The sequence below is a fragment of the Scyliorhinus torazame genome, chromosome 4 (assembly GCF_047496885.1).
Source record: "Scyliorhinus torazame isolate Kashiwa2021f chromosome 4, sScyTor2.1, whole genome shotgun sequence".
Lineage (NCBI taxonomy): Eukaryota > Metazoa > Chordata > Chondrichthyes > Carcharhiniformes > Scyliorhinidae > Scyliorhinus > Scyliorhinus torazame.
This window is the reverse complement of record NC_092710.1, coordinates 341,168,894-341,191,389: the sequence shown is the minus strand read 5'-3', so window position 1 is coordinate 341,191,389 and position 22,496 is coordinate 341,168,894. Positions and strand designations below refer to the sequence as shown.

Sequence of the window (22,496 nt, the reverse complement as noted above, 5' to 3'; positions counted from 1 at the left end):
CATTCAGAACACGGGAACAGCTTTAAATGTTTGGGACTCAAGTTTATGAAAATGAAAAATTGAAAAAGGAGCCCCAAAAAATGGGCAAGTGCAAAACTAAGCTCGGCAGTTTCTTTACCTCAAAGTGCCCTCAAAAAGAAACTTTTCATTCCTGGTAGAGAACAATACCTGGAGATGGAGAGACTACAACGAGAGCAGTGAATCCATGTGGAATAACAAAATCAAGGGATGGATGTGTATATGAAGGGAAAGATTTAGGGGAGAAAGGAGGCAGGAAATTTGGGAGATAGAGCAGGAAACTCCTGGATCCATTCAGCTTCCTAATTTATGTTACAGCTCTCTCAGAACGTGCTTATTTCTTGGATTAGATTAGATTGTTGTCACGTGTACCGAGGTACAGTGCAAAGTATTTTTCTGCGAGCAGCTCAACAGATCATTAAGTACATGAAAAGAAAAGAAAAAAGAAAATACATAATAGGGCAACACAAGGTACACAATGTAACTACATAAACACCGGCATCGGATGAAGCATACAGGGTGTAGTGTTAATGACGTCAGTCCATAAGAGGGTCATTTAGGAGTCTGGTGACAGTGGGGAAGAAGCTGTTTTTGAATCTGTTTTGTGCGTGTTCTCAGACTTCTGTATCTCCTACCCGATGGAAGAAGTTGGAAGAGTAAGTGGGGTGGGAGGGGTCTTTGATTATGCTGCCCGCTTTCCCCAGGCAGCGGGAGGTGTAGATGGAGTCAATGGATGGGAGGCAGGTTCGTGTGATGGATTGGGCGGTGTTCACGACTCTCTGAAGTTTCTTGCGGTCTTGGGCCGAGCAGTTGCCATACCAGGCTGTGATGCAGCCAGATAGGATGCTTTCTATGGTGCATCTGTAAAAGTTGGATTGAGTTAATGTGGACATGCCGAATTTCATTAGTTTCCTGAGGAAGTATAGGCTATTGTGCTTTCTTGGTGGTAGCGTCAACGTGGGTGGACCATGACAGATTTTTGGTGATGTGCACCCCTAGGAATTTGAAGCTGCTAACCATCTCCACCTCGGCCCCGTTGATGCTGATGGGGGGGGGGGGGGGGGTCCAGTACTTTCCTTCCTGAAGTCAATGACCAGCTCTTTAGTTTTGCTGGCATTGAGGGGGAGATTGTTGTCGCTGCACCACTCCACTCAGTTCTCTATTTCCCTCCTGTATTCTGACTCATCGTTATTCAAGATCCGGCCCACTATGATCGTATCGTCAGCAAACTTGTAGATGGAGTTAGAACCAAGTTTTGCCATGCAGTCGTGTGGTGTGTACAGGGAGTAGAGTAGGGGGCTAAGTACGCAGCCTTGCAGGGCCCCGGTATTGAGGACAATTGTGGAGGTGTTGTTGTTGTTCATTCTTACTGATTGTGGTCTGTGAGTCAGAAAGTCGAGAATCCAGTTGCAGAGTGAGGAGCCAAGTCCTAGGTTTTGTAGCTTTGATATGAGCTTGGCTGGGATTATGGTGTTGAAGGCGGAGCTGTAGTCAATAAATAGGAGCCTGATGTCGGAGTTCTTGTTGTCGAGATGCTCTAGGGATGGGTGTATGGCCAGGGAGATGGCGTCTGCTGTGGACCGGTTAGGGCGGTATGCGAATTGCAGTGGATCAAGGCGTTCTGGGAGTATGGAGTTGATGTGCTTCATGACCAACCTCCCGAAGCACTTAATTACAATTGATGTCAGGGCCACCGGACGGTAGTCATTGAGGGACAGGTTAAAGATGTCCACGAACACATCTGCCAGCTGGTCCGCGCAAGCTCGGAGTGCATGACCAGGGATCCCGTCCAGGCCTGTTGCCTTCCGAGGGTTCACTTTCAGGAAGGCCAATCTGACTTCGGAAGCTGTGATGGTGGGTATGGGTATGTTATCGGCTGTTGGGGCACTCGACAGCAGATTGTTAGTTTCCTGCTCGAACTGAGCATAGAATGCATTGAGTTCACAGGGCAGGGGTGCGCTGCTGCCAGAGATTCTGCTCGGCTTCACTTTGTAGCCGTTAGGTTGTTTAGGCCTTGCCCCAACCGCCGAGAGTCTGTAATGCTAGTCTGTGACTCTAGCTTGGTCTGATATTCTCTCTTGGCATCTCGCATGGCTTTGCGGAGGTTGTACAATTTCACAGATATTTTAATGACATAGAAATTTTAATGACTTCAAGCACTCTGGTAAAATCAATCCATTTCAATTTATATTGGCTATAATCCTATAAACGCATTTGTTTATGAACCAAGCGTATGACAGCAAGTTATTTGACCAGTGAGGGTCGCATAGCAAAGGACACTTCTATCTCCATTCACATCCTACACTTCCACCATGGGGGTCACTGGATGCCGAGAGATTGTTTCCTAGCTGACTGGGGAATCTAAAACACGGGGGCACCGTCTCAAGATAAACAGCCAATCATTTAGGACTGAGATAAGGAGAAATTACTTGACTCAACTAGTCATGAATCTTGGAATTTTCTACTCTGTTCCGTTGTTTAACAAATGCAAAGCTGGGTTTGACAGATTTGTGGTGTCCCAGGGAATTAAGAGATATGGGGAGCAGGTAGGAAAGTGGAATTGAAGCCCAAGATCAGCGATAACCAAATTGAATAGTGAGCAGGCTCGATGGGCCATTTGGTCTACTTTTAATCCTATTTCCCGAGTTCAGGTTTATAGTAATCAAGAGCAGAAACCCCACCTCTTTCCTTTTGGTCAAACTTATCGCTTAACTGTTTCTCATGCTGAAATGGTGTCACTTGGTACAGACGGAAGTGGCAGTTTTCGAAAAATCATAGGAAATAGGAGTAAGCTATTCCACTCTTCGAGCCTCCTCCACCATTCAATATCATACCTAATCCTTGATTTGAATGCAATCCCCCTGAAATCTCCCCATACCTCTTGATGCTTTTAGAGTCTAGAAATCTATTTCCTAAATCTATTCAGTGACTTGGCCTTCACAGCCTTCTGTGGGAGAGAATCCCACAAGTTCACCACCCTCTGAGTGAAGAGATTTCTCCTCATCTCAGTCTGAAATGGCCTGCCCCATATCCAATGACTGTGACCCTAGTTCCAGAACTCCTCCACTATCACCCCACCTCCCCCCCCCCCTCCCCCCACCCCCACACCCCTCCAGCCAGAGGAAACAATATCCCTGCATCCAGTCTCTGCAACTCTGTCAGAATTTTATACGTTTCAATTAGATTTCCTCTCATGCTCCTGAATTCCAGCGTACACTGGCCCAGTCAACCCAACCTCTCTTCATACTATAATCCCGCCATCCCAGGAATCAGGCTGCTGAGCCTTCGCTGCACTCCCTCTATAGTAAGTATGTCCTTCCTTAAATTAGGAGAGCGACACAATATTCCAGATGTGGTCTCACCAAGGCCCTGTTCAGCTGCAGTAAGACATCCTTGCTCCTGTACTCAAATCCTCTTGCAATAAAGCCAACATACCATTAGCCTTCCGAACTGCAGTTGTACCTGCATGCTTACTTTCAGGACCCCTGGGTCTCTATGTATGTCAACATTTACAAATCGACCACCATTTTAATAATACTCTGTCATTCGGTATCTCTGTCTGATGTGGATAACTTGACATTTGTCTATATTATACTGCATCTTCCGCATATTTGCCCATTCAACTTGTCTAAATTACATTGAAGCCTATTAACATCCTCGTCACCATTCACATTCCCACCAAGTTTTGTATCCTCAGCAAACGTGGAATTATTCTTGCTCGATACAGCTGATGATTTTGAATACCTCCATCAGACCTCCCGTCAACTTTCTCTTCTCCAAAGAAAATGTCCCAGCTTCACCAATCTATTCACTCATCTGAAATCTCCCATCCCTGGAACCATTCTCAACCTTTTATGCACCCTCTCCAAAATCTTCACATCCTTCCTAAAGTGCGATACCAGAAATTAACTCAATGCCTGCAGTTGAAGCTAAATCGGAGTGTAATAAAAGTTTATCGTAACTTCCTTGCTTTTGTACTGTAAAGTAAAAATGGGAAAATATGTCATTTGAAACATGGAAGTCTGGGAAAACCTAACCTGAGGGTACATGAGAAAATGTAGGGAAAAATCCCACGAAGGGTTACCAGCAGCAGCAAAAGAAGGTTTTGAAATGCAGCTAGCCTTTATCAAACAAGTATTAAGAAAACAGCTTGTAACAGATCAAGCTGTAAAACTGATGCTTGTCTTTCAAGTTAAAGCAGATTGAACTTTTAGTTTCATGAAGAAACACAATATTTTGCACCTTCTTTGAAGTTAATTATTTAGTAAGCAGTTATTAAAGACTTGCCAGGATCTTCAGTTGAATTAGGTGACAAATGTTTAGGTGTGAAATCCTGCTGACAGTTGAATATGGGAAGCCGGAGACGATGTGTCCACAAGAGTACAGGTTAATCCCAAATCAGGATCTGAGTTCTGACAAGCTACGGGTACTATTTGGCAATAAAGCAACTTTAGAAGTGACAGGAACCAGATGTGACACCCCTCTAGGATCAAAAGCACTTTTGAACATTACAAGGGAAAACATGTAATCAGAGTTCGATGAACTAAAGTCATGCTCAACATGAATACATAATCGTGTTAGAAATAATTAAAATTGACTTCCGGGTGCGGTGATGACCAGCTGAGTCGCACGTTTCGGCAGCTCCCGGTGAAACGGACTTTTGGGCTCTTGATAGGAGCCCCAACGGCAATTTTGACGGCTAAAAACACGGTGCGGTAAACCAGAAGGGAATCCCCCCTGGATACGGATGGAAAAAGGAGGAGAAAGTGGCCGGATTGCAGTGGATCTTTAGAACAGCGGCAAGGAAGGCAAGCAAAAACCAAGATGGCGTCGGAAGGTGGCAGTTTAACATGGGGCCCTGAACAACAAGAGTTCTTGAAATGCTGTGTGGAAGAGATCAAAAAGGAAATGAAGAAAGAGCTGTTGGCCCCGATACTACAGGCGATCGAAGGGCTAAAGGAGGAACAAAAGACCCAGGAGCGGGAGCTTGGGGTCGTGAAGGCAAAGGCAGCCGAGAATGAGGACGACATACAGGGCCTGGTGGTGAAGACAGAGACGCATGAGGCACATCAGAAACGATGTGTGGAAAGGTTGGAGGCACTGGAGAACAACGCAAGGAGGAACAACCTGAGGATTCTTGGTCTTCCTGAAGGTGCGGAGGGAGCGGACGTCGGGGCATATGTGAGCACGATGCTGCACTCGTTAATGGGAGCGGAGGCCCCGGCGGGTCCATTGGAGGTGGAGGGAGCATACCAAGTGATGGCGCGAGGGCCGAGAGCAGGAGAAATTCCCAGAGCCATAGTGGTGAGGTTCCTCCGTTTTAAGGATAGAGAAATGGTCCTTAGATGGGCAAAGAAAACTCGGAGCAGTAAATGGGAGAACGCGGTGATCCGCGTTTATCAAGACTGGAGTGCGGAGGTGGCGAGAAGGAGGGCGAGCTTTAATCGGGCCAAGGCGGTGCTTCATAAAAAGAAGATAAAATTTGGAATGCTGCAACCGGCAAGACTGTGGGTCACATATCGAGGGAGGCACCACTACTTTGAGACGGCGGATGAAGCGTGGACTTTTATTGTGGAAGAAAAACTGGAATGAGCGGGTTATTAAAAAGAACGTTTGAACAGAGTGGTGGGGCGAATGTGGAGGGCAAAGAGGGGGGTTAAAAAGGGGGGAAAGAGGAGTTTTATGTACTAATCCTACGATGTGGTAACTTTTCTCTCTCCCACAGGTGGTGATGGGGGGAGATGGGGAGGTGGAGGAGATGGGGCGTTGGCCATTGGGGGCGGGGCCAAGGGAGAAGCGCGGGCTTGGTTCCCGCGCTATGATAATCATGGCGGGAATAGAGAAGCAGGAAGGAGGGGGCGTCGCACGGTGCGAGCCGAGGTCACGGGGGGAAGCCGAGGTCGGCCAGAGTTTGCTGACTTCTGGGAGCAACATGGGGGGAGTAATTACGCTAGCGGGGGATCTAGCGGGGGTGGTGGGAGGGGGGAATTACTGGGTTGCTGCTGCTGGGAGAGGGGGGAGCTGGTATGGGAGGGGATGGGCGGGGGGGCACCGCCTGGGGGAGATACAGCTGCGTGGGAACCGGGTGAGGAGCTGGAAAAAGGTGATGGCTAATCGACGGGGGGGGGGGGGGGGGAGAAGAAGCCCCCCAACCCGGCTGATCACGTGGAATGTGAGAGGGCTGAACCGGCCGATAAAGAGGGCACGGGTACTCGCACACCTTAAGAAACTTAAGGCAGATGTGGTTATGTTACAGGAAACGCACCTGAAACTGATAGACCAGGTTAGGCTACGCAAAGGATGGGTGGGGCAGGTGTTCCATTCGGGGCTAGATGCGAAAAACAGGGGGGTGGCTATATTAGTGGGGAAGCGGGTAATGTTCGAGGCAAAGACTATAGTGGCGGATAACGGGGGCAAATACGTGATGGTAAGTGGCAAACTACAGGGGGAGACGGTGGTTTTGGTAAACGTATATGCCCCGAACTGGGATGATGCCAATTTTATGAGGCGGATGCTAGGACGCATTCCGGACCTAGAGATGGGAAAGTTGGTAATGGGGGGAGATTTTAATACGGTGTTGGAACCAGGGCTGGATAGGTCGAAGTCCAGGACTGGAAGGAGGCCGGCAGCAGCCAAGGTACTTAAAGATTTTATGGAGCAGATGGGAGGTGTAGACCCGTGGAGATTTAGCAGACCTAGGAGTAAGGAGTTCTCGTTTTTCTCCTATGTCCATAAAGTCTACTCACGAATAGACTTTTTTGGGCTGGGAAGGGCGTTGATCCCGAAGGTGAGGGGAACGGAGTATACGGCTATAGCCATTTCGGATCACGCTCCACACTGGGTAGACTTGGAGATAGGGGAGGAAACAGGAGGGCGCCCACCCTGGAGAATGGACATGGGACTAATGGCAGATGAGGGTGTGTGTCTAAGGGTGAGGGGGTGCATTGAAAAGTACTTGGAACTCAATGATAATGGGGAGGTCCAGGTGGGAGTGGTCTGGGAGGCGTTGAAGGCGGTGGTTAGAGGGGAGCTGATATCAATAAGGGCACATAAAGGGAAGCAGGAGAGTAAGGAACGGGAGCGGTTGCTGCAAGAACTTTTGAGGGTGGACAGACAATATGCGGAAGCACCGGAGGAGGGACTGTACAGGGAAAGGCAAAGGCTACATGTAGAATTTGACTTGCTGACTACGGGCACTGCAGAGGCACAATGGAGGAAGGCACAGGGTGTACAGTACGAATATGGGGAGAAGGCGAGCAGGTCGCTGGCACACCAATTGAGGAAAAGGGGAGCAGCGAGGGAAATAGGGGGAGAGAGGGATGAGGAAGGAGAGATGGAGCGGGGAGCGGAGAGAGTGAATGGAGTGTTCAAGACATTTTATAAAAAATTATATGAAGCTCAACCCCCGGATGGGAGGGAGAGAATGATGGGCTTCTTGGATCGGCTGGAATTTCCCAAGGTGTAAGAGCAGGAAAGGGTGGGACTGGGAGCACAGATCGAGGTAGAAGAAGTGGTGAAAGGAATTAGGAGCATGCAGGCGGGAAAGGCCCCGGGACCGGATGGATTCCCAGTCGAATTCTATAGAAAATATGTGGACTTGCTCGCCCCGGTATTGACGAGGACCTTTAATGAGGCAAAGGAAAGGGGACAACTGCCCCCGACTATGTCTGAAGCAATGATATCGCTTCTCTTAAAGAAGGAAAAGGACCCACTACAATGCGGGTCCTATGGACCTATTTCCCTCCTAAATGTAGATGCCAAGATCCTGGCCAAGGTAATGGCAATGAGAATAGAGGAATGTGTCCCGGGGGTGGTCCACGAGGACCAAACTGGGTTTGTGAAGGGGAGACAGCTGAACACGAATATACGGAGGCTGTTAGGGGTAATGATGATGGCCCCACCAGAGGGGGAAACGGAGATAGTAGTGGCGATGGATGCCGAGAAAGCATTTGATAGAGTGGAGTGGGATTATTTGTGGGAGGTGTTGAGGAGATTTGGTTTTGGAGAGGGTATGTTAGATGGGTGCAGCTGTTGTATAGGGCCCCAATGGCGAGCGTGGTCACGAATGGACGGGGATCTGCATATTTTCGGCTCCATAGAGGGACAAGGCAGGGATGCCCTCTGTCCCCATTATTGTTTGCACTGGCGATTGAGCCCCTGGCGATAGCGTTGAGGGGTTCCAAGAAGTGGAGGGGAGTACTTAGAGGAGGAGAAGAACACCGGGTATCTTTGTATGCGGACGATTTGCTACTATACGTGGCAGACCCGGCGGAGGGGATGCCAGAAATAATGCGGATACTTGGGGAGTTTGGGGATTTTTCAGGGTATAAATTGAACATGGGGAAAAGTGAGTTGTTTGTGGTGCATCCAGGGGAGCAGAATAGAGAAATAGAGGACCTACCGTTGAGGAAGGTAACAAGGGACTTTCGTTACCTGGGGATCCAGATAGCCAAGAATTGGGGCACATTGCATAGATTAAATTTAACGCGGTTGGTGGAACAAATGGAGGAGGATTTCAAGAGATGGGATATGGTATCCCTGTCACTGGCAGGAAGGGTGCAGGCGGTTAAGATGGTGGTCCTCCCGAGATTCCTCTTTGTGTTTCAGTGCCTCCCGGTGGTGATCACGAAGGCTTTTTTTAAAAGGATTGAAAAGAGCATCATGGGTTTTGTGTGGGCCAGGAAGACCCCGAGAGTGAGGAAGGGATTCTTACAGTGTAGCAGGGATAGGGGGGGCTGGCACTACCGAGCCTAAGTGAGTATTATTGGGCCGCTAATATTTCAATGGTGAGTAAGTGGATGGGAGAGGAGGAGGCAGCGGCGTGGAAGAGATTAGAGAGGGCGTCCTGTAGGGGGACTAGCCTACAGGCTATGGTGACAGCCCCATTGCCGTTCTCACCGAGGAACTACACCACAAGCCCGGTGGTGGTGGCTACACTGAAGATTTGGGGACAGTGGAGACGACATAGGGGAAAGACTGGAGCCTTGGGGGGGTCCCCGATAAGAAACAACCATAGGTTTGCCCCGGGGGGAATGGATGGGGGATATGGAATGTGGCAAAGAGCAGGAATAACGCAACTGAAAGATCTGTTTGTGGACGGGAAGTTCGCAAGTCTGGGAGCACTGACCGAGAAATATGGGTTGCCCCAAGGGAATGCATTCAGGTATATGCAACTGAGGGCTTTTGCGAGGCAACAGGTGAGGGAATTCCCGCAGCTCCCGACACAAGAGGTGCAGGACAGAGTGATCTCAAAGACATGGGTGGGGGATGGTAAGGTGTCAGATATATATAGGGAAATGAGGGACGAAGGGGAGACTATGGTAGATGAACTAAAAGGGAAATGGGAAGAAGAGCTGGGGGAGGAGATCGAGGAGGGGCTGTGGGCAGATGCCCTAAGCAGGGTAAACTCGTCGTCCTCGTGTGCCAGGCTAAGCCTGATTCAGTTTAAGGTATTACACAGGGCGCATATGACTGGAACACGGCTCAGTAAATTTTTTGGGGTGGAGGATAGGTGTGCGAGGTGCTCGAGAAGCCCAGCGAATCATACCCATATGTTTTGGTCATGCCCGACACTACAGGGGTTTTGGATGGGGGTGACAAAGGTGCTTTCAAAAGTAGTAGGGGTCCGGGTCGAACCAAGCTGGGGGTTGGCTATATTTGGGGTTGCACAAGAGCCAGGAGTGCAGGAGGCGAGAGAGGCCGATGTTTTGGCCTTGCGTCACTAGTAGCCCGGCGCAGGATATTGTTAATGTGAAAAGAAGCCAAGCCCCCGGGGGTGGAGACCTGGATAAATGACATGGCGGGGTTTATAAAGCTAGAGCGGATTAAGTTCGTCCTAAGGGGGTCGGCTCAAGGGTTCACCAGGCGGTAGCAACCGTTCGTCGAATACCTCGCAGAAAGATAGATGGAATGGAAAAAAGAAGGCAGCAGCAACAGCCCAGGATCGGGGGGGGGGGGGGGGGGGGGGGGGGGGGGGAGGAACCAGAAGGACTCTCAGGGTTGTTAATATATACTGTATAATATGTATAGGTCGTTGCGACAGATAATTATATATTGGACTGTTAAATTATATTTTTGGAGAGTGTTACTTGTGATAAGGCAGTTGCCAATTAGGGTTAGTTTTCATTTTTGTTATTTATTATTTATTCATTTTTTGTTTATAAAATAGGTCATTGTTATTTGTGTTGTTATAATATTGTGTAAAGGATGCACAATGTACTGTGTTGGTTGACCAAAATTTTTCAATAAAATATTTATTAAAAAAAAGAGAAATAATTAAAATTAACGGTACACTTAACAGTCAGGAGCAAAACAAAGTTATTTTACGATATTGTCATATAAAGTTAATAACTGCTGGAAGGGAAATATAAACCCTAAATCGATAATAGCCAGCAGAGTCAGCTCTCATAGCTGCCCTCGGTCATGGGAAGGATAGAACACAGAAACCGAGCAGAACAGCGAATCCATCAGGAGAAAACCAAAACCTAAAGAAGAAAGATTGTCAAGGTGGACCTGAAGGTCTAACAACTGACCAGGCGGATCCAAAGAAAAGATATTTTTACCTTTCTGTAAAAACAGTGATTTCACCTTCTAAAATAAAAAATATAATTTTAAAATAACGTAAACTTTTAACCTGAAATAGTGGTTATTAGAAAGTCTACTTTACTTACTTTGCAACGCGGGACCCAGGATCAATGCTACTAAGTGGTAAGTAGATAAAATCTTCTATGAAGATATGGGTTATACTGGAAAATATAGATTGACCCAAATAGCACCCACCTAAGTCTGCATAGGAGTCAGGGAGTGAGAATCCCTGTTCACCATTTAGAATGTCTTATTGCCCCTTTTTGGTCTCGGGGGAATGCTAAGAATAGTGGTGAGTTTTTTACTTCAGTAATTTGCCCCATTTATTAAACATTGGTTTCCTTAATGTATTTTTTATCACTTTCCCAACCAGCCCTGCCACTTTCAACTATTTGGAGACCTGACGGTGCCTCTGCACCTGCAACCTCTTCAGAACTGTGGCCTTTTAGTGCCTAGGCTCCCTCAATCTTTCTTGAAAATCTATCACCACATTCTCTGCATTAAACTTCGACCTGTCTGCTCAATGCACTAGCCTATGTCCCTTTGAAGTCTTCTCAATGTACTTCCCACAGCTCTTCCCAGTTCACAGTACTGGTCAGTGCTTCCCACAGTTCAGAGCTTCTCAGTGTGCTTCCCACAGCTTAGTGCTGCTCACTGTGCTTCCCACAGCTCTGTGCTGCTCACTGTGCTACCCACAGCTCTGTGCTGCTCACTGTGCTTCCCACAGCTCACAGTGCTGCTCACTGTGCTTCCCACAGCTCACAGTGCTTCTGACTGTGCTTTCCACAGCTCTCAGTGCTGCTCACTGTGCTTCCCACAGCTCTCAGTGCTGCTCACTGTGCTTCCCACAGCTCTCAGTGCTGCTCACTGTGCTTCCCACAGCTCTCAGTGCTGCTCACTGTGCTTCCCACAGCTCTCAGTGCTGCTCACTGTGCTTCCCACAGCTCTCAGTGCTGCTCACTGTGCTTCCCACAGCTCTCAGTGCTGCTCACTGTGCTTCCCACAGCTCTCAGTGCTGCTCACTGTGCTTCCCACAGCTCTCAGTGCTGCTCACTGTGCTTCCCACAGCTCTCAGTGCTGCTCACTGTGCTTCCCACAGCTCTCAGTGCTGCTCACTGTGCTTCCCACAGCTCTCAGTGGTGCTCACTGTGCTTCCCACAGCTCTCAGTGCTGCTCACTGTGCTTCCCACAGTTCTCAGTGCTGCTCACTGTGCTTCCCACAGCTCTCAGTGCTGCTCACTGTGCTTCCCACAGCTCACAGTGCTGCTCACTGTGCTTCCCACAGCTCACAGTGCTGCTCACTGTGCTTCCCACAGCTCACTGTGCTTCCCACAGCTCACTGTGCTTCCCACAGCTCATAGTGCTGCTCACTGTGCTTCCCACAACTCACAGTGCTGCTCACTGTGCTTCCCACTGCTCACAATGCTTCTGAATGTGCTTCCCACAGCTCAGTGCTTCTGACTGTGCTTCCCACAGCTCACAGTGCTTCTGACTGTGCTTCCCACAGCTCACAGTGCTTCTGACTGTGCTTCCCACAGCTCACAGTGTTTCTGACTGTGCTTCCCACAGCTCACTGTGCTTCCCACAGCTCACTGTGCTTCCCACAGCTCACAGTGCTGCTCACTGTGCTTCCCACAACTCACAGTGCTGCTCACTGTGCTTCCCACAGCTCACAGTGCTGCTCACTGTGCTTCCCGCTGCTCACTGTGCTTCCCACAGCTCACAGTGCTGCTCACTGTGCTTCCCACAGCTCACAGTGCTGCTCACTGTGCTTCCCACAGCTCACAGTGCTGCTCACTGTGCTTCCCACAGCTCACAGTGCTGCTCACTGTGCTTCCCACAGCTCACAGTGCTGCTCACTGTGCTTCCCACAGCTCACAGTGCTGCTCACTGTGCTTCCCACAGCTCACAGTGCTGCTCACTGTGCTTCCCACAGCTCACAGTGCTGCTCACTGTGCTTCCCACAGCTCACAGTGCTGCTCACTGTGCTTCCCACAGCTCACAGTGCTGCTCACTGTGCTTCCCACAGCTCACAGTGCTGCTCACTGTGCTTCCCACAGCTCACAGTGCTGCTCACTGTGCTTCCCACAGCTCACAGTGCTGCTCACTGTGCTTCCCACAGCTCACAGTGCTGCTCACTGTGCTTCCCACAGTTCACAGTGCTGCTCACTGTGCTTCCCACAGCTCACAGTGCTGCTCACTGTGCTTCCCACAGCTCACAGTGCTGCTCACTGTGCTTCCCACTGCTCACAGTGCTGCTCACTGTGCTTCCCACAGTTCACAGTGCTGCTCACTGTGCTTCCCACCGTTCACAATACTTGCAAGTTTGGTGTTGTCTACAAATTTTGAAATTATACCGTGCACCCAATTCTTGGTCATTAATTAAAATCAAGCTCGTGGAATCATAGAATGTACAGTGCAGAAGGAGGTAATTTGGCCCATCGAGTCTGCACCGGAATCCCAGGAGAATTCCAATATATAACTTCCCCCAATGATAAAATAACCATTTCACCAGCACGCACTTTTCTGTCACTTAACCAATTTCTTGTCCATTTTATTCAATGGATTCACGGTGCCGAGGACCCGTGTTCAATCCGGTCTCCGGGTCACTGTCTGTGTGGAGTTTGCACATGCTCCCGGTGTGTGCGCAAGTCTCACCCCACAAACCAAAGATGCGCAGGGTAGGTGAATTGACCATGCTAAATTGCCCTTAATTGGAACAAAATTAAACATTTTATTCCATGGACTTCAATGTTGCTGACGAGCCGATCCTGCACTTTATCAACATTTCACGTCTTCAGTAAATTTTGAATTTGTCAAACTTCTTGAATGGTCTCTTTACCAATCTAGGTGAGTGGTTAAGTATTGCAGTGGCTCTCACAGTTCTCCTGTATCCTATCTGTCTTTAGCCATCTAATCACACCCCAATATAATCCTAATTGGTTTGGGTTAGAGTCAAACACATCTGATTTGACGGCAAGCCGTCCATCTTCAATATGTAACATGAACATGAAATGAATTCCTGTATGAGTTATGGAATGCTGTTGTATTCCATCACTCTGCTGGCTTGAGAGTTGTAGGTGATAGAGGCATTTTACGGGGATTAATCGTCTATAGTTATTTCAATTCAGCAACCATTCTTTAAGATTGGAAAAGTGGGGCGGCAGGGTGTCACAGTGGTTAGCACTGCTACCTCATGGTGCTGAGGATCCGGGTTCGATCCCGGCCCGGGGTCACTGTCCGGAGTTTACACATTCTCCCCGTGTCTGCATGGGTGTCCCACCCCCACAACCCAAAGATGTGCTGGTTCGGTGGATTGGCCACGCTAAATTGCCCCTTAATTGGATAAAAAAGAATTGGATGCTCTAAACTGATTTTTTTTTTTTTAAATTGGAATATTGGCTTCGTCATCCCACCAATTAAGACAGACAAGAGGGCTTAACCAGGCAATAATAGATCAGTTAGACGAACATCTGTCATTGGGATACTGCATAGTCCATAATTAAGTAGACAGCGACTGAAATACTTGAAAGTTTTCAGCCGATCAAAGAGAAACAGCATGGATTTATAAAGGAGAGATCATGCCAGACTAACTCAACTCCATTTTTGGAAGATGTGACTGAAGACGGGAGCGGGGAAATGTCTATGGAACCTTATTGATATGGACTTCCAAAGGCATTGAATAAAGTTTGGTGAGGTGGTGGCATAACTGGACCATTAATCCAAAGGCCCAAGCTACAGAGTCAGAGAGACGTAGCGGTCTACAGCACAGAAAAGGTCCTTCAGCCCATCATCTGCACCAGTCAAAAACAACCACCTAACTATTCTAGTCCCATTTTCCATCACAAGGCCCATAGCCTTGTAAGCCTTGGCATCACAAGTGCACATCTAAATACTTCTTAAATGTTAAATGTACCTTCACCACCCTTTCATCCAGTGAATTCCGGACTCTCACCACCCTCTGGGTAAAAAGGTTTTCCTCACCTCCCCGCTAAACCTCTTGCCCCTTACGTTAAATCTATGCCCCTGGTCATTTATCCCTCCACCAAGGGCAACGTTTCTTCCTGTCTACTCTATCTATGCTCCTCACAACTTTATACATCTCAATCATGCTCCCCCTCAGTCTCCTCTGCTGTAAGGAAAATAACCCCAGTCTCTCCAATCTCTCTTCGTAGCTAAAACTCTCCAGCCGAGGCACATCCTCATAAATCACTGGGGAGATGTGATGAAGTTCCACCGTGGAAATTGGAGCAAATTCAATTCAATTCATAAATCTACAAATAAAAGCTAGTCCCAGTAATAGTGACAATCAAACTATCGTTGAGTGACACAAAAACACATGTGTCCTTGAGGTAAGGAAATCTAGCGTCCCTGCCTGGCCTACACATGACTCCAGGCCCACAGCAATGTAGTTCATTCGGTGTCCCCTGAAATGGCCTGTTAAGCCACTCAATTGAATCAAACCCCTACGGAAAACTCAAAAAGGAATGAATTCTACATCAACTTGGCCACCAGAAACAACAATGGCACATTCTGCCCTGCAAAGTCCTCCTTACGAATATCCAGAATCTTGTGCCACATTTAGAAGAGCTGTCCCACAGACGAGCTAAGGAACAGCCTGACAATCACACTGAGAATCATACTGTACACTGTCCCAGACACCACTATCACCATCCCTTGGTGTGTGCTGACTCACCAGAAGCGGTAACACAGTAACATACAGTCAGGAGGGAGTGGCCCTGACTCTGGACTACACAAAGTCTAACGGCATCAGGTAAAACTTCAGCAAGGAAACAGCCTTCTGATAATCATATAAGGGCAGCACGGTAGCATTGTGGATAGCACAATTGCTTCACAGCTCCAGGGTCCCAGGTTCGATTCCGGCTTGGGTCACTGTCTGTGCGGAGTCTGCACATCCTCCCAGTGTGTGCGTAGGTTTCCTCCGGGTGCTCCGGTTTCCTCCCACAGTCCAAAGATGTGCAGGTTAGGTGGATTGGCCATGATAAATTGCCCTTAGTGTCCAAAATTGCCCTTAGTGTTGGGTGGGGTTACTGGGTTATGGGGATAGGTTGGAGGTGTTGACCTTGTGTAGGGTGCTCTTTCCAAGAGCCAGTGCAGACTCGATGGGCTGAATGGCCTCCTTCTGCACTGTAAATTCTATGTAATCACCTACCACCACTGCTCCCCCCTCCACTACTGTCAGCAGTGGTGATTAGTCTCTGCTGTGTCCAGTAACTCAATAATTGCGTAATGTCTTGTAAAGTGAACTGAACTGTATCGATGCTGGCATGTATTGCAGTGGGAGTGGGGATCCGTTCAGTCCAAGTACCAGTATTCACTCAGTATTTTCCCCTAAAGAAGTTCAGCCCAGTCTCTTGAACTCATATGCAGCGCTCAGTTGAGGAATCGAATTTTTATGGACCCTTCTGATGAAATCATTGACCACACAAAACTCAGATATTTGCAATGCATCACTTACCACAACTGCACCATCACCCAGAGTTGATTTTGGACCAAATGTAAGCTCAGTGTGGTATTCAATGAGTATTAATAGTGTTTAAAAAAACGACAGATAGAAATGAAGCACATTGCATGTGCACAGCAGTGGAGTAAAGTCACGAGTGTGATTAGTTATGTGTTTCAGTGGCAAGCTTGTAGGCAGAGGCATTTCCTGCCAGGGGAAAGAAAATCTGATGTGGTCAGGTCAATCTTCATGTTGTACAGTGGCCAAGGGCAAGTCCCAGCACAAGAAGAAACTACCACTTTTGGAAAAACATGAAATTTGAGCAAAAATATTTATTCTAGTTACAGAAAAAGAGCACGGATTGAAATCCTCAACGGCATTGGCAAATGCAGCACAGTTAGAGAGGAAACTATCTCCAGCGGAGTGGGAGGCAGAATGTTAATTGGACCCCTGGGTTATGGAGGAAAAACAAACTTGATATCACTACCCAGGGACAGCAAGCTTGATATCACTACCCAGGGACACATGCTGTGCAGGCAGATACTTCAGGTGTGAAGATATGATTGGCCTCAACTGTGATGTTCCGTGCTTGCACGAATCAACACTCACTAAACTAGGTTTAAACAAAAATAAGATTAGGTATTAAAAAAAAGTGCTATTTCTTTGCTGCAATCAATTAGAGGGCAGAGGGCCAAGTTTCAGACAATAAGGGGCTTCCAGAAGGTAAACATTATTTGAATACTGAAGTGTCATTTTCCCGCAGGAAATTCAGCTGTCCACTATCCCCAGTACCTGGGACTTCTGCAATTTATTTGAATGCCTAATTCTAGCCGTGAGGGTGGGATTAGGAGTTGGATACTTTCCTCAATGGAAGATGGGGAAGAGGAGGCAAAGTGAAAGTAAATGCAAATAAGCCTGTTCTGCTCAAATTGTACGGACCAATTTTGTACATTACATTCAGTATTTAGCATAAGCATAAAAACCTATTGTGGAGAATGGATTTAGAATAGAACTGAGATGGAATGCATTAATCGTTAATCACTGTTGGCTTGTAAATTTTTATTTTTAAGAAGACATTACAATTTATTGATTAATTCAGTCACTTCATACAAGTTAGTGTACGGGATTATGCACTTTGCAGTGTCAGCAAATATACCCAGAAATTATGTTAAAAGCAAATTACTGCGGTTACTGGAATCAGAAACAAAAACAAAAGATACTGAACAATCGCAGCAGGTCTGACAGCATCTATGGAGAAGGGAGGTAATGTTTCTAGTCTGGATGACTGTCAAAGCTGGAGAGAACTGGAAGTGGGGTCAGATTTAAACCGTAGTGGGGGAGGGGGCTATGGGTAGGGGGCCAGTGATGGGTGGAGATTGACAAGGATGTTGTGGTCAGAAAGACAAAAGGAATATAAATGAGAGTGATTAAGGCTAAGAAGGTGCTGATAGTGAATGTGTGAATGGCAGAACAAAGGTGAGGAGTGTGTCAAAGGACAAGTAGGAACTGATGGCGGTGGCCCGGGGGAGTGGGGGGGGGGGGGGGGGGGGGGGGGGAAGAGAGAGAGAGAGAGAATGGGGTGAAAGTGGGAACTCACAGTCTGAATGGTAATCCGGAAGGCTGTAATGTGCCTCATCAGAAGATGAGGTGCTGTTCCTCCAGTTTGCACTGGGCTTCACTGGAACATTGCAGCTGGCCAAGGCCGGGCATGTGGACTCGATAGCAGGATGGTGAGTTGAAATGGCAGCAACAGGAATGTCTGAGTCCTGCTTGCAGATGGACCGTGTGTGTTCTGCAAAGCGGTCACCCAGTCTGCACTTAGTCTCTCTAATGTAGAGTTACATTTATTAAGTTACATTTGTCAAAATTTAGCAGCCCATTGATTTGCATAATATAGCACTGAAAATGAAAATGAAATGAAAACCGCTTATTGTCACAAGTAGGCTTCAAATGAAGTTACTGTGAAAAGCCCCTAGTCGCCACATTCCTGCGCTTGTTCGGGGAGGCTGGTACGGGACATTTCACTTTAAAGACACATGAACAATTTCACTGAAGGATATGCTGGAGTCTGTTAAGGATAATAACATTATTTAGACACATTCCTCCAGTGTCTGCGTGGGTGTCACCCCCAGAACCCAACGACGTGCAGGTTAGGTGAATTGGCCACGCTAAATTGCCACTTAATTGGAAAAAAAGAATTGGGTACTCTAAATTTATAATTAAAAAAATAATAGTATGATTAGACAAAGTCAATACGGGTTTACAAAAGAGAAGCCATGTTTAACAACTTTATTAGACTTTGAGGATGCCACTAGCAGGGTAAATAAAGGTGAGCCCAGGGTATACTGCTTTTCCTAAAGGAATTCAATGAGGTGTCACACAAAAAGTGCATGGATAGAGGATTGCTTGATGGACAGGAAGCAGAGTGCAGAAATAAGCATGTGTTTAGGTGATAGGTTGTGTCACAAAAATCAGTGGTGGGGCCAATTTATATGAATGACTGGTGGTTGTAAGGATAAGCCCAGCAACTACAGACCAGTCAGTTTAATTTCTTAAGAAGTCTTACAACAGCAGGTTAAAGTCCAACGCTGGCATCTCCACATCAAGTTTAATTTCAGTTCTGGGCAAGCTTCTAAAAACAATAATTTGGTATAGAATTAGTTGTCACATGGAAAAATATGGGTCGATTGGGAAAAGCCAGCAAGGATTTCTTTGATTTGATTTATTATTGTCACATGTATTGGTACACAGTGAAAAGTATCGTCTCTTGCATGTTGTACAAACAATGCATACCATACATAGGGAAGGAAGGAGAGACTGCAGAATATAATGTTAGTTATACCAAGGTGTAGAGAAAAGATCAACTTTAATATGAGGTAGGTCCATTCAAAAGTCTGATGGCAGTAGGGAAAAGCGTTAGAATGAAGTTTTAGAAGCATAGAACGAGAGTAAAAGATAGAATTAGAGGGTGTGCTGGGCACAGCTTGCAAGAGGTCGCCTCACTCCGGCGCCATCTTAATTCTCTAATTCTCTTAATTCTAATGGGGAAATTGTGTTTCACTAACTTGGGAGCTTTTTGAGGAGGTGATAGAAAGGGTGAAGAGGGTAATGCTGTACATGTACTTTCAGAAACACAACAGACTTGCGAGAAACGTTATAGTTTGTGGAATAAAAGGGAGAGTAACAACTTAGTAATATGGGGGTTATTTAAGGAGCACTTGCTGCGACTGCTGGATAGTTTTGTCCCACTGAGACGAGGAAGGAATGGTAAGGTGAAGGAGCTTTGGATGACAAGAGAAGTGGAGCTTCTAGTCCAGAGGAAGGAAGCTTACGCAAGGTTGAGGAAGCAAGGCTCTGGCACGGCTCTAGAGGGTTACAAGGTAGCCAGGAAGGAACTCAAAAATGGACTTGGGAGAGCTAGAAGGGGGCATGAGAAAGCCCTGGCAGAAAGGGATAGGGAAAACCCCAAGGCGTTCTACACGTATGTGAGAAATAAGAGGATGATCCTAGTGAGAGTAGGGCCGATCAGGGATAGTGAAGGGAACTTGTGCCTAGAGTCTGAGGAGATGGGGGAGGCCCTAAATGAATATTTTGCTTCAGTATTCACAAGAGAAAGGGGCCTTGTTGCTCGTGAAAACAGCGTGAACCAGGTTAATAGGCTCGAACAGGTTGTTATTACACCATGCAACCATAAGACATAGGAGCAGAATTAGGCCACTCAGCCCATCGAGTCTGCTCCGCCATTCAATCATGGTTGATATTTTCTCACCCCCATTCTCCTGCCTTCTCCCCATAACCCCTGATCCCCCTGATATTGAGGATGAGCTGGAAAGCATCAGGATAGATAAGTCCCTTAATCCAGACGGGATATACCCAAGGTTACTACACGAAGCGAGGGAGGAGATTGCTGTGCCGTTGGCAATGATCTTTGTGTCCTCACTCTCCACTGGAGTAGTACCGGATGATTGGAGGGAGGCGAATGTTGTTCCCTGTTCACGAAAGGGAATAAGGAAATCCCTGGGAATTATAGACCAGTCAGTCTTATGTCTGTGGTGAGGAAAATACTGGAAAGACTGAGAGATAGGATTTATGATTATTTAGAAAAACATAGTTTGATTAAAGATAGTCAGCATGGCTTTGTGAGGGGCAGGTCAAGCCTCACAACCCTCATTGAATTCTTTGAGGATGTGACGAGGCACATTGATGAAGGTCGGGCAGTGGATGTGATGTAGATGGATTTCAGCAAGGCATTTGGCACGGTTCCCCATGGTAGGCTCATTCAGAAAATTAGGGGGCATGGGATACAGGGAAATTTGGCTGTCTGGATACAGAATTGGCTGGCCGAAAGAAGACAGCGAGTGGTAGTGGATGGAAAGTATTCCGTCTGGAGGTCGGTGACCAGTGGTGTCCCACAGGGATCTGTTCTGGGACCTCTGCTCTTTGTGGTTTTTGTAAATGACTTGGATGAGGAAGTGGAAGGGTGGGTTAGTAAGTTTGCCGATGACACGAAGGTTGGGGGAGTTGTAGATAGTGTTGAGGGCTGTTGCAGGTTACAGCAGGACATTGACAGGATGCAGAGCTGGGCTGAGAAGTGGCAAATGGAGTTCAACCTTGATAAATGTGAAGTGATTCATTTTGGAAGGTCGAATACAGGTTAAAAGGCAGGATTCTTGGAAGTGTAGAGGAACAGAGGGATCTTGGGGTCCACGTACATATATCCCTCAAAGTTACCACCCAGGTTGATAGGGTTGTTAAGAAGGCATTTGGTACAGTAGCCCGGATGAGTAGATGCTTTGGGGTGGAGGACAGGTGTGCAAAATGTGCGGGAGGACCAGCGAACCATGTCCACATGCTCTGGCTGTGTCCAAAACGTTTGGGATATTGGCAGGGGTTTGCGGACGTTATGTCCAGAGTATTGAAAACAAGGGTGGCAATGAGCCCAGAGCTGGCAATTTTTGGGATGTCGGAAGATCCGGGAGTCCAGGAGGAGAAAGAGGCAGATGTTCTGGCATTTGCCACCCTGGTAGCCCGGAGACGGTAAATAGGCGGGTCTTGGAGGGACGGGTGTCGGTGTTGGCACTATGTTTATTGTTCTTTGTACACTGTTTTTATACTGTTGTTGTTTGTAATGCCAAAAGATACCTCATTAAAATTGTTTGTTAAAAAAAGAAAAGGCATTTGGTGTGTTGGCTTTCATTAACAAGGGGGATTGAGTTTAAGAGCCGCGAGGTTTTGCTGCAGCTTTATAAAACCCTGGTTAGACCACACTTGGAATATTGTGTCCAGTTCTGGTCGCCTAATTATAGGAAGGATGTGGATGCTTTGGAGAGGGTACAGAGGAGATTTACCAGGATGCTGCCTGGACTGGAGGGCATGACTTATGAAGAAAGGTTGAGGGAGCTAGGGCTTTTCTCACTGGAACGAAGAAGCAGAGAGGTGACTTGATAGAGGTGTACAAGGTGATGAGAGGCATGGACAGAGTGGATAACCAGAGACTTTTCCCCAGGGCGGAAATGGCTGTCACGAGGGGACATAATTTTAAGCTGATTGAAGGAAGGTATAGGAGAGATGTCAGAGGTAGGTTCTTTACACAGAGTGGTGGGTGTGTGAATGCACTGCCAGCGGAGGTGGTGGAGTCAGAGGCATTAGGGACATTTAAGTGAATCTTGGACAGGTACATGGACAGCAGTAAATTGAAGGTGTGCGGGTTAGGTTGATCTTAGATTAGGATAAATGGTTGGCACAACATCATGGGCCGAAGGGCCTGTACTGTGCTGTACTGTTCTATGTTCTAAAATTGGCTGCATATTAGGAAGCAGAGAGTAATGGATATTTTTCAGGCTGGAGGAAGGTTTGTAGTGGAGTTCCCCAGGAGTCAGTATTGGGATCCTTGCATTTCAGGGGCTATTTAGCACAGGGCTAAATCGCTGGCTTTGAAAGCAGACCAAGGCAGGCAAGCAGCACAGTTCGATTCCTGTAACAGCCTCCCCGAACAGCCGCCGGAATGTGGTGACTAGGGGCTTTTCACAGTAACTTCATTTGAAGCCTACTTGTGACAATAAGCGATTTTCATTTCATTTCATTTCATTTCCTGATATATATTAATGATCTAGAGCTTGGTATGCAGGGGATAATTTCAAAGTTTGCAGATGATACAAAACTTGGAAGTTTTGCAAGATGTGAAGAGGGCATTGTAGAACTTCAAAAGAACATGTTGGTGGAACGGGCAGGTAGGTGGCAGGTGAAGTTCAATGTGGAAAAGTGTGAGGTGATACATTTAGTAGGAAGAACATGGAGAGACAATAGAAAATACGGGGTAAAATTCTTAAAGGAGTGCAGGAGCAGAGGGACCCGAGTGTATATGTATGTAGATCATTGAAGGTGACTGGACAGTTGGAGAGCAGTTAATAAAGCATATAGCATTCTGGGT

At 47.1% G+C, this 22,496-nt stretch overlaps 1 protein-coding gene across 1 annotated transcript in view; it reads right to left on the bottom strand.

Moving 5' to 3' along the window:
• Nucleotides 1-22,496, bottom strand: part of LOC140411186 (inactive tyrosine-protein kinase 7-like) — a 473,753-nt gene that overhangs the window by 285,096 nt on the left and 166,161 nt on the right. The gene's annotated exons all lie outside the window — the stretch shown is intronic.